General features: G+C 38.2%; 1 long non-coding RNA gene across 1 annotated transcript in view; it reads left to right on the top strand.

Annotated features, from left to right (window-relative positions):
- Positions 1-967: 967 nt before the first annotated feature.
- The window catches only part of LOC111722740, a 28,910-nt gene continuing 20,155 nt past the window's right edge, over positions 968-9,722 (top strand). Inside the window, exon 1 of the long non-coding RNA XR_002771429.1 lies at positions 968-1,254. This is a non-coding gene — a long non-coding RNA (uncharacterized LOC111722740). The remainder of the gene's footprint in view (positions 1,255-9,722) is intronic.

The following is a 9,722-nucleotide window of genomic DNA, read 5'->3' as shown; positions in this document are numbered from 1 at the left end:
GAAGCCCAGCTGCCCAGTGTCAGGACGGACTTCCTATTTTGGGGAGAATGTAAGCAGATCTTCACCAGCCCCCTTTGCAAACTATCCTTTTCCTCAAAAGCCAAATAATTTACATTCTATGCATGTGCGTTAAAAAAAGAATTCTAGGCTATGTGCTTGTTTACATAATCTCAGCTTTCTGTTTTAAATAGGAAGGGCAGCAAAGGCTGAGGTAGAGGTGCCTTTCTGCTGAGGACAGGAGAATTCTGAATGCAGTTCTGGGAACTAACAAGCCTATGCTTAGGTATTTAATTTTTTCTCTCTCTACATATATAATAGTTATGTACTTATATTGCATTCACTTGGATGGTAATCTCTGAGAAACGTGGTCAAAATGCAATAAGGCCCTGAAATCAGATTCTTTCATGTCTGTTTTTTGGAATTTGAGAAACAAAAGAAAAGAAATAAAAGGAAAGGAAAGAAACAGAAGGTGGAGCTGCTGTAGGGGGGTAGGGGGAAGAGGAAGAGAGAGAGAAATGAGAGGAACATATGGCCAGGCGTTGTGGCGGGCGCCTGTAGTCCCAGCTACTTGAGAGGCTGAGACAGGAGACTCGCTTGAGCCCGGGAGTTGGAGGTTGCTGTGAGCTGTGATGCCATAGCACTCTACGCAGGGGGACAGCTTGAGTCTCTGTCTAAAAAAAAAAAAATGAAATGAGAGGAACAGAAAGGGGCAGGGAGAGAGGGAGGGAGGAAGGAAGGAAAGAAGGAAGGACATCCCGGACAGTCGCTGGAGAGGGGTGCTCCTTTGTCTGGCCTGTGAGAAGAAAGGTAATAAGACACTAGGAGCGCAGGAGGTCTCTGCGCCTGCTCCGCTCAGCCGCCGCGAAGAGCACAAAGACTGAATGCCATCTCCGGCGGGCACAGTGCTGTTCCGGCTGCGCCCCGCACCGCCTTGACCTCAAGTCCCCCAGCGCGGAGGGGAGAGAGGAGGCCCCGGCCAGGGGAGCAGGGGGCGGGGAGGCAGCTTCTTTGGCCGTCTGCCGATGTTTGGAGCTGGCGGGATTGGGAGGTGCTTGGATGGGCTCCAGGAATCCCAGTGTTAGGGAGGAGCGAGAGTTCAAGTTCCCTGTGTTGGGATCCTCGCTCTGCCTTTTCGTAGCGCTCCCGGGTTGGGGTGAAAGAGAAGCAGTCACCTGAGAACAGAAAAGCGCGAAAGAAGAAGGCAACTTCTCCGGGAGCTGAAGAGAGTGACACCAAGCCAGGGCCTTCCTGGGGGTGAGTATCTGTCCGTACCAGACCATTAGGGAGACAGATCTGCCCAGATGTCGCGGGCACATTACTACTCCTCCCAACTTGAATTAAAATGAGTTATTCTCCTCTGCGGGCATGCATTAGATTATCTACTGGTTTCATATTAGTAGAGAACATTGGATAATTTCCATCCATTATTTCTTAAAATCTCATGTGGATCTGCAATTATATCAAAATATGTTTGATTTAAGAATAAATACCAAGTTGATCTCTCATTTGGATTCAGATTTTTATTTTGAATTAGGAATCAAAGTACAATCAATACAGTACAGAGATGTTTTTGGTACCTCATTAAAGGGAAATCTGAGGCACAACAATTTTTAGAAGTTTGAGTAAGAAGCAATTCATGAATTGGGAAACGCCGAACTGATAGGGGTTTAATGTTCTAACTGACAGGAGTAAGCCCTCATGGGGAAAATGTGGAAGCAGAAGAAAGAAATTAGTGTCTTATTTGTTCTGTTCTGTTGAAAGTGTTTATTTTTTGGCTGCTCTTTGGTTGGTTGAGCTTAAGTTCTGTTTTCCTTTAGTAGAGGCAATTTGCAAGAAACAGCTCAGAGTTCAGTTTCAGTTCAAAAACAAAGTAGTCTGTGAAGTCAAGAAATAGGATTCTTTTGTAAAGCAAAATGGGAAAAATGATTACCAGGGGCTCAAGAACTTCTGGTATGACTTAATTTCACCTTCATCTGTTGAAACTAAAGGAATCTCTCCCAAAGTTCTAGTGCCAGAAGGACCCTAGTAACAGTTCCTTGGACTGTGAATATTTTAATGGGGTATTTTGAATGTAACTGTTAAAATGGAGGAGATAAAAAGTAGGAACTCAATCATCTCTTAATCAAAGATAATAAGCCCTTTTAGGAACTTACTAAATAAGAAAAAAAAAGTTATTTTCACATATTTATGAAATAGTTCAAGAGAAGGCTAAAACTGAAGGCCACTGATGGCAATATTTCTTTTGGATACAGTAGGGATCACCAGCTAAATACCTAATCAACAATATACCTGGGTTTGGTATGAATGAATAATGAACTTAGGATTTTCAAGCAAGGACCCTGAAAACATAAAGGAAACTAAATACAGAAATGGTACATCTTACTAAGGAGAGATATCAATGACAAGCTTTTGCTCTTCTATTCATAGTAAAATATATGGAGTTTAGAGGAGAAGAAGAAATATAGATGTCGAACTTAGTAATATTTAATATGTTTTCATTTGGTTTTAGGTTTGGCATCAGAGGAGTTGGAGAATGTGCCTATCTAAATGACAATGGAATCAGTAGTGCCAGGACCTACACAGATAGGAAATGGATTTGTAGCAAGTCAAACAGTTATGTCAGCAGTTGCCAAATTACAAACCTTTAAGGGATGCATTGTAAATTGTTATCTATAGCTGTTGCTTCTATTTTTTTGTCTACCAAAAATATTATCAATATGCATTCATAATTTCTGTGAATTGGAAGGATACAAACAAAGATTGAAATAATACATAGTAGTATGATACAAGTACTTAGAAGACTGCGTTTCTAAATTAAATGTTTGGGTATGATCTGATGCTTACATTTGGAATGTAGAGTACAGTAAATATCAGTGAATTCCTCTCCTATGACCAGCTATAAAATTTCTATATAGACAGTGTTTGCTTTGCATATACAGACCAGAGAAGTGAATATGCTAACTAAAACCATGCAAAGTGACTTTATTATCAATGAGAAAAATTATAATTGGTCTGTAACTTTAAAAACTTGTTAACACATTCAAAATTCTCTTGCAGAATTTAGTTAAAAATATAAAGCAACATTTATAAAGTCCTAAGACTAATATTTATTTTTTACTCCGCAATTTAAAATGTTAGGAAATCAATGAAGTACTTTTTACAATTTCTCAATGTTTATGTTTTAAAATTAGTGTACTAAATAAATGTATCTATAAGCAAATACCATTCTTCATTTTACCTTTTATTGGATTTCAATACTGCTTTTATCTCAGATAAAAATCACAGATATTAACTTGAACTCTTTAAGCATTCGATAGCCAATTTTATAACTACCTACAAGTTACTATAAATTATTTAGTTTTAAAAGCAAAATAATTAAAATTTTTATAGAGGCAGCTACACTATTTGGGGGAAGGAGCTGGGGCTGGGTTTGAACCCACCACCTCTGGCATATGGGGCCAGCGCCCTACTCCTTGAGCCACTGGCCCTACCTTATTTTATCTGTTTTAAGGCTATGTTATCAGATGCATGCAAGTATATTTCATTTAGGAAGCATATCTATTTTTTAATGAATAGTCATTTTATTTAGCCTTAATATAGCATAGTTTATGCTAATAGGCAAGAACTATGTCAGTTCACTTCTGTATCCTTAGAGGCCAGCATAATGTCAAATATATGATGTATTCCAAACATATGTCTGGAAAGAAGAATTGCTTCATGATAATAACCGTATTTGCTTAGTTTCAGCTAATTTTCTCATAAAGATAAGCAAATTGATACACAACTATATATGCAATGAAAAGCAATATTTTATATCGATAAACTGTGTGTGATAAACTCACAAATGAAGAGCCAAATTGTGACCCTAACTGGCCTAGTATTCTTTTACAAACCAGTTTCAAAGTCATATACCTAAAGCTTGCATTCGATTTCTTACCAGCTGTAACCTTGATAAAGTATAGTTATCCCTCAGCATCCCTGGAGATTGATTCCAGGACCCCTGCAGATAGCAAAGTTTGTGAATATCAAAGTCCCTAATGCAAAACAGCATAGAATTTGCACATAACATCCCTCCAAATTTGACATGCAATAAAAAGAACAAAAGAAATTATGCTCTACGTAAATTTTTTCTAGTGCACAGCACCCCATCTGTACACTAGAAAATGCAACTTCTCAAAGCAGAGTTTATTTAGAGACTACATGGTGCTCATGTTCATTGACAATAATATTGCTATTTTAACAATTTTAGAAACAATTAGGGCACAATAATTCATTGGGATGTAAACCATATCAGCAGCTGCTGTTCCAAAGACCTAAATGCCAATATAGAGGAGGCAGACAGATGGAGAACGTCAACTTCAGGGGTGGCAAATGAGTAGGGAGCTGCCAGTACAGAGAGGCTGTTTGGTTTCTTCATCCTTGATCTTTGATTAATCACTTCCTTTGGATTTATATTCCAGGGAAATATGTGCTTGTATATACAGGACAGCCATAAAGTTTGTGTGCAATTTAACGCATATTAATGTATGTATTATATATTTTGTAAATATTATTTGTAGATGTATTATATATTTGTATGTATACAAATGATTTTGTATATAAAATACACTGACTTGTATTATAAAATAAAGAATCTAGAAATTGATTTTGATGTTTGTTCAGTGCGAATGAATGTAACATTTTCAGCTATTTCTTTTCTTAGAGTTTCATAGTTCTCTTTATAGAGATCTTTCACATCCTTTGTTAGGTAAACTCCCAAATATTTCATCTTTGGCACTACTTGAACAGAATAGAGTTCTTGATTATTTTTTCAGCTTGCTTGTTGTTGGTATATATAAAGGGCTACCAATTTATATGTGTTGATTTTGTAAACTGAGACACTGCTGTATCACTTCTAAGAGTTTTGTAGTAGAATCCCAGGTATTTTCCAGGTATACAATCATATCATCTGAGAAGAGTAAAAGTTTCATCTCTTTTGATCCTATATGGATACCCTTGATCGCCTTTTCTTCCCTAACTGCGATAGCTAAAACTTCCATTTTAATGCTGTAGAGCATTGGAGACAATGGGCAACCTTGCCTAGTTCTTGATTCGAGTGGAAATGATTTCAATTTAACTCCATTCAATACGATACTGGCTGTGAGTTTGCTGTAGATGGCCTCTATCAATTTAAGAAATGTCCCTTCTATACTAATTTTCTTAAGTGTTCTGATCATGAAGAGATGCTGGATATTATCAAAAGCTTTTTCTGCATCAATTGAGAAAATCATATGGTCTTTGTTTTTTAATTTGTTTATGTTATAAATTATATTTATAAATTTTCATATGTTGAACCATCCTTGAGATCCTAGGATAAAACCCACTTGGTTGTGGTGTATAATTTGTTTGATGTGTTGCTGGATTCTGTTTGTTAGGATCTTGTTGAATATTTTCGCATCAATATTCATTAGTAATATTGATCTGTGATTTCCTTTTCTTGTTGGATCTTTTCCTGGTTTGGGGATCAAGGTGATGTTTGCTTCATGCACTGTGTTGGGTAGTATTCCTTCTTTTTCTATATTTTGGAAAAGGTTAAGTAATATGGGTACTAGTTCCTCTTTAAAGTTTTGGTAGAATTCTGATGTGAAGCCATCTGATCCCAGGCTTTTCTTTTTAGGGAGATTTTGTATAGTTGATGCTATTTCAGAACTTGATATAGGCCTGTTCAACATTTCCACTTCATTCTGACTAACTCTCAGAAGGTGAAGTGTTTCCAAGTATTGGTCTATTTCCTGCAGATTTTCATATTTCTGAGAATAAAGTTTCTTGTAATATTCATTAAGGATTTTTTGAATTTCTAAGGGGTCTGCTGTTATTTCATCTTTACCATTTCTGATTGATGAAATTGTAGATTTTACTCTTTTTTCTTGATTAGGTTGGCCAAAGGTTTATCTATTTTATTGACCTTTTCAAAAAACCAACTTTTAGATGTATTGATCTGTTGTAGAATCCTTTTGTTTTCAATGTCATTTAATTCTGCTCTAATTTTGGTTTTCTTTTCTTCTGCTGGGTTTGGGATTGGAATGTTCTTCCTTTTCCAGTTGCTTGAGATGCCCCATTAAGTTGTTAACTTCCTCTCTTTTTGTTCTCTTGAGGAAGGCTTGCAGTGCTATAAATTTCCCTCTTAGGACTGCCTTTGTGGTATCCCAGCATGTCTTCATCATTATTTTGTTCCAAAAATTTGGTAATTTCCTTCTTGATCTCGTCTCTGACCCACCTATCATTCAGCATAAGGTTATTTAGCTTCTATATTTTTGCATGTGTCTGCAGATTCTTGTTGTTACTAAGTTCAACTTTTATTCCATGATGGTCCAAGAAGATGCATGAAATAATTTCTATTATTTTAAATTTGCTAAGGTTAGACTTGTTATATAAGATGTGGTTGATTTTGGATTGTGTTCTATGTACTGATGAGAAAAATGTGTATTCGGTTTTGTTAGGATGAAATGTTCTGTAGATGTCCATTAAATCCAAATGCTAAATGGTTAAGTTTAAATCTAAAATATCTTTGCTAAGCTGCTTCTTGGAGGATCTATCCAATACTGCCAAAGGATGTTAAAATCTCCAACTATGATGGAGTTGAGAGAAATCAAATTGCTCATGCTTATTAGAGTATCTCTTATAAATTGAGGTGCATTCTGGTTGGGTGCATAAATATTGATAATTGAAAACTCATCATATTGAGTATTACCCGTAACAAATACAAAGTGACCATCCTTATCCTGGCTTACTTTTGTTGGTTTAAAGCTTATTGTATCTGTGAATAAAATTGCAACACCTGCTTTTTTCTGCTTTCCATTTGCCTGGAATATAGCTGACTATCCCTTCACCCTGAGTCCATACTTATCTTTTAAGGTAAGATGAGATTCTTGTATGCAGCAGATATCTGGCCTGAGTTTTTGTATCTAATCAGCCAATCTGTGCCTCTTTAGAGGACAATTTAAGCCATTCACATTGATTGAGAATATTGATAAGCCTGGTGAAATTTGGGGTATCAAGTTTCTTGAAAGTCCAGTGGACATTTTTAATCCCTTCTCCACTGTGGAATTTGGAATTTGATCAAAAAATTCTGAGTGAGTTTACTTTTGTGGTGGAGAATTGCACTGGTCATTATGAAGGATAGGTCTGAGAATATCCTGGAGAACTGGTTTAGTTATGGCAAATTTATTTAACATGTGAATGTCACTAAAGTATTTAATTTCTCCATCATAGATAAAACTCAGTTTAGCTGGCTACAGGATCCTGGGTTGAAAGTTGTTTTGTTTTAGGAGATTAAAAGTCGATGACCACCCTCTTCTAGCCTGAAAGGTTTCAGAAGAGAGATCTGCAGTCATTATAATATTCTTCCCCTTGTAGGTTATGGTTTCCTCACGTCTAGCTTCTTTCAGAATTTTCTCTTTCATATTAACTTTAGTGAAGTTAATTATGATGTGCCTGGTGGATGTCTTATTTGGGTTGAATCATTCTGGGGTTCTGAAACTGTCTGTTATCTCAATTTCAGAATCTCTTGACATGTCTGGAAAGTTCTCTTTAATAATTTCATAAAAAAGATCTGTGTTTTGTGAAGGAACTTCATCACCTCCAGGGATTCCTAGGAGGTGAATATTAGTTTTCTTTGAATTATCCCAGAGCTCTCTGAGAGAATGATCTGTTTTTGCTCTCCATTTCTCTTCATCTTTGAGTGCTTAAGCATGTTCCAAAGCTTTGTCTTCAATGTCAGAGATCCTTTCTTCTGACTGCTCCATTCTGTTACTGAGGGATTCTACCATATTTTTCAGGTCCTTGAGGGCTGCAAGTTCTTGCCTCAATGTGTCAAAATCTTTGGACATTTTATCTTTGAAATTGTTGAATTCTTCAGACATCTTTTGAATAATTTCCTAAAATTCTAATTCTCTCCTTTTCTCCATTCTGTTGATCTTAATTGTTATCCAGATTCTGAACTAGATTTCTGACATCTCAGCCATCTGTTTATGGGTGAGATCTTCAGTTGCATCTGCCACAGATCCTTCCTTGGAGGGGGTGGGTTGATCTACTCTGGTTATTCATGTTACTGGAGTTTTTCTGCTGATTTTGCCCCATGCTGAATTTACACTGTTTGGCTATGTGAGCAGATGAGGAGAAGTTGGGTTGGGGGCTCCAGGAGTAGTGATTAACTAGCCCCTTACCCAAAGGCTGGGACTGGTTTCTGTACCTTTTCCCCTAGAGTTTTACCCAGGATGCATACAGTGCTACGGCCTCAGAAACTGGGGGTCTGCTTGGTGTGGTGGGGCTAAGTGTCTTTGTCTTGTTTTCAGCTAGTCTCTGTTCTACCCTAGTAAATCAGTTACTCTGGGTTGAAGTCTCAGCTGTGGAGAAATACCAGCAATTAAGTCACCTTGCCCCCCACAGGCAACAATTGGGAATGGAAAATCACACCTTCCCACTACCACACACCCAGGGTCACACTTTGGATAGTCCTCGGGTGATTGGCCCTGTTCAAGAGACCCAAATCAATTGTCCCATTCAGCACTAGTCTCAGGTGGGGGAGTTCAAAAGGTCTCTGTCAACTAGACAGCAGGAGTCTGCTGGCAGCTCAGGTATGATTGGCTCCAGTGCTCTATTAGGTCCGAAGGACCAACCCAGCAAACAAATTAGTCTGGGAAGGTTGATGTCCCCTTCCCCACCTTGCACCTCTACCACACCCAGTCACTGGTAACCCCACAGGGCTGTGACCCAGTTGTCCAATAAGTGAGTGTGGCAGGGCTTTATGTCTGCCTGAGTCAAATTAAAGTCAATGCCTCCTCCACTGGGTTACCACTCTTTGTCACCATCCAGCAGAAGGAGCTGAAGCCTGCCTGTCTCAGGCACTGAATGGCAGCTGGAGAATGTTCCACCTGAAGTCAATCTAGACCTAAGGATATCCACACAGCAAAAGAGATTCTCCCTCAACTGCCTTTGTTACTGCTGCTCTGTAGCTCTGCAATCCCTATAAGGTAATGTCTGGTTCCCTCTGGCTGACCACAGAGTTGGGGAGGTGACTCTCCAAAGTTAGACCCCAGCAGTGTCACTGTATTAATGCTGATGTTGGATGGGAGGTGTCTTCAGTCAAATTCATATACCTTAGCAGCTCCTGAGTCTCCACTCATAGCACAGAGACCCAAGCCTCTGCCTGCTGAGATATATTTCCTTGGAATCGTGGCTTGCCTCAGCTGGGGAGATGTGCCTTTATCTATCTCTTCTCTCAGCTCAGCTCCCTTCCTTCAGCTATGCTGGGTTCTTTCTGACCATTATCTCTCCCCCTGGGCTGGAGTTTTTCTTGAAAACTAGCTCCAGTCAGCCATCATCCCCTGTTCCCCCCTGTTCTTATTGAATGTGAAAATTAGAGTTAGGGAAAATAGCCAGTCAGAGGATTTAGCAAAGCACAAAACATCTTAAAACCAACCAACCAACCAACCAAACAAACAAACAAAAAAGCTACCAGACGTTGAAGCACACATAGATGCACATACAATCAGAAACAAGTAAACAGACAGAAAACAAAAACAAAAATGATAGTATTTATAAACTGATACAGAAAAGAAAAGAAAAAAGTAAAAAAAAAAACAAAAATAAAAACAAACAAACAAAAAGAACTCTAATACTCTGATGTAAGCACTCTCAGCAACCATAAGCAGGGAAGGAGAGGAAGAGAGTAAAAAAAAAAA

The sequence above is a fragment of the Otolemur garnettii genome, unplaced genomic scaffold (assembly GCF_000181295.1).
Source record: "Otolemur garnettii isolate 467f Iridium unplaced genomic scaffold, OtoGar3 scaffold00339, whole genome shotgun sequence".
Classification (NCBI taxonomy): Eukaryota; Metazoa; Chordata; class Mammalia; order Primates; family Galagidae; genus Otolemur; species Otolemur garnettii.
Note: the sequence above shows the minus strand (reverse complement) of the source record. Positions and strands in the feature narration are given on the sequence as shown.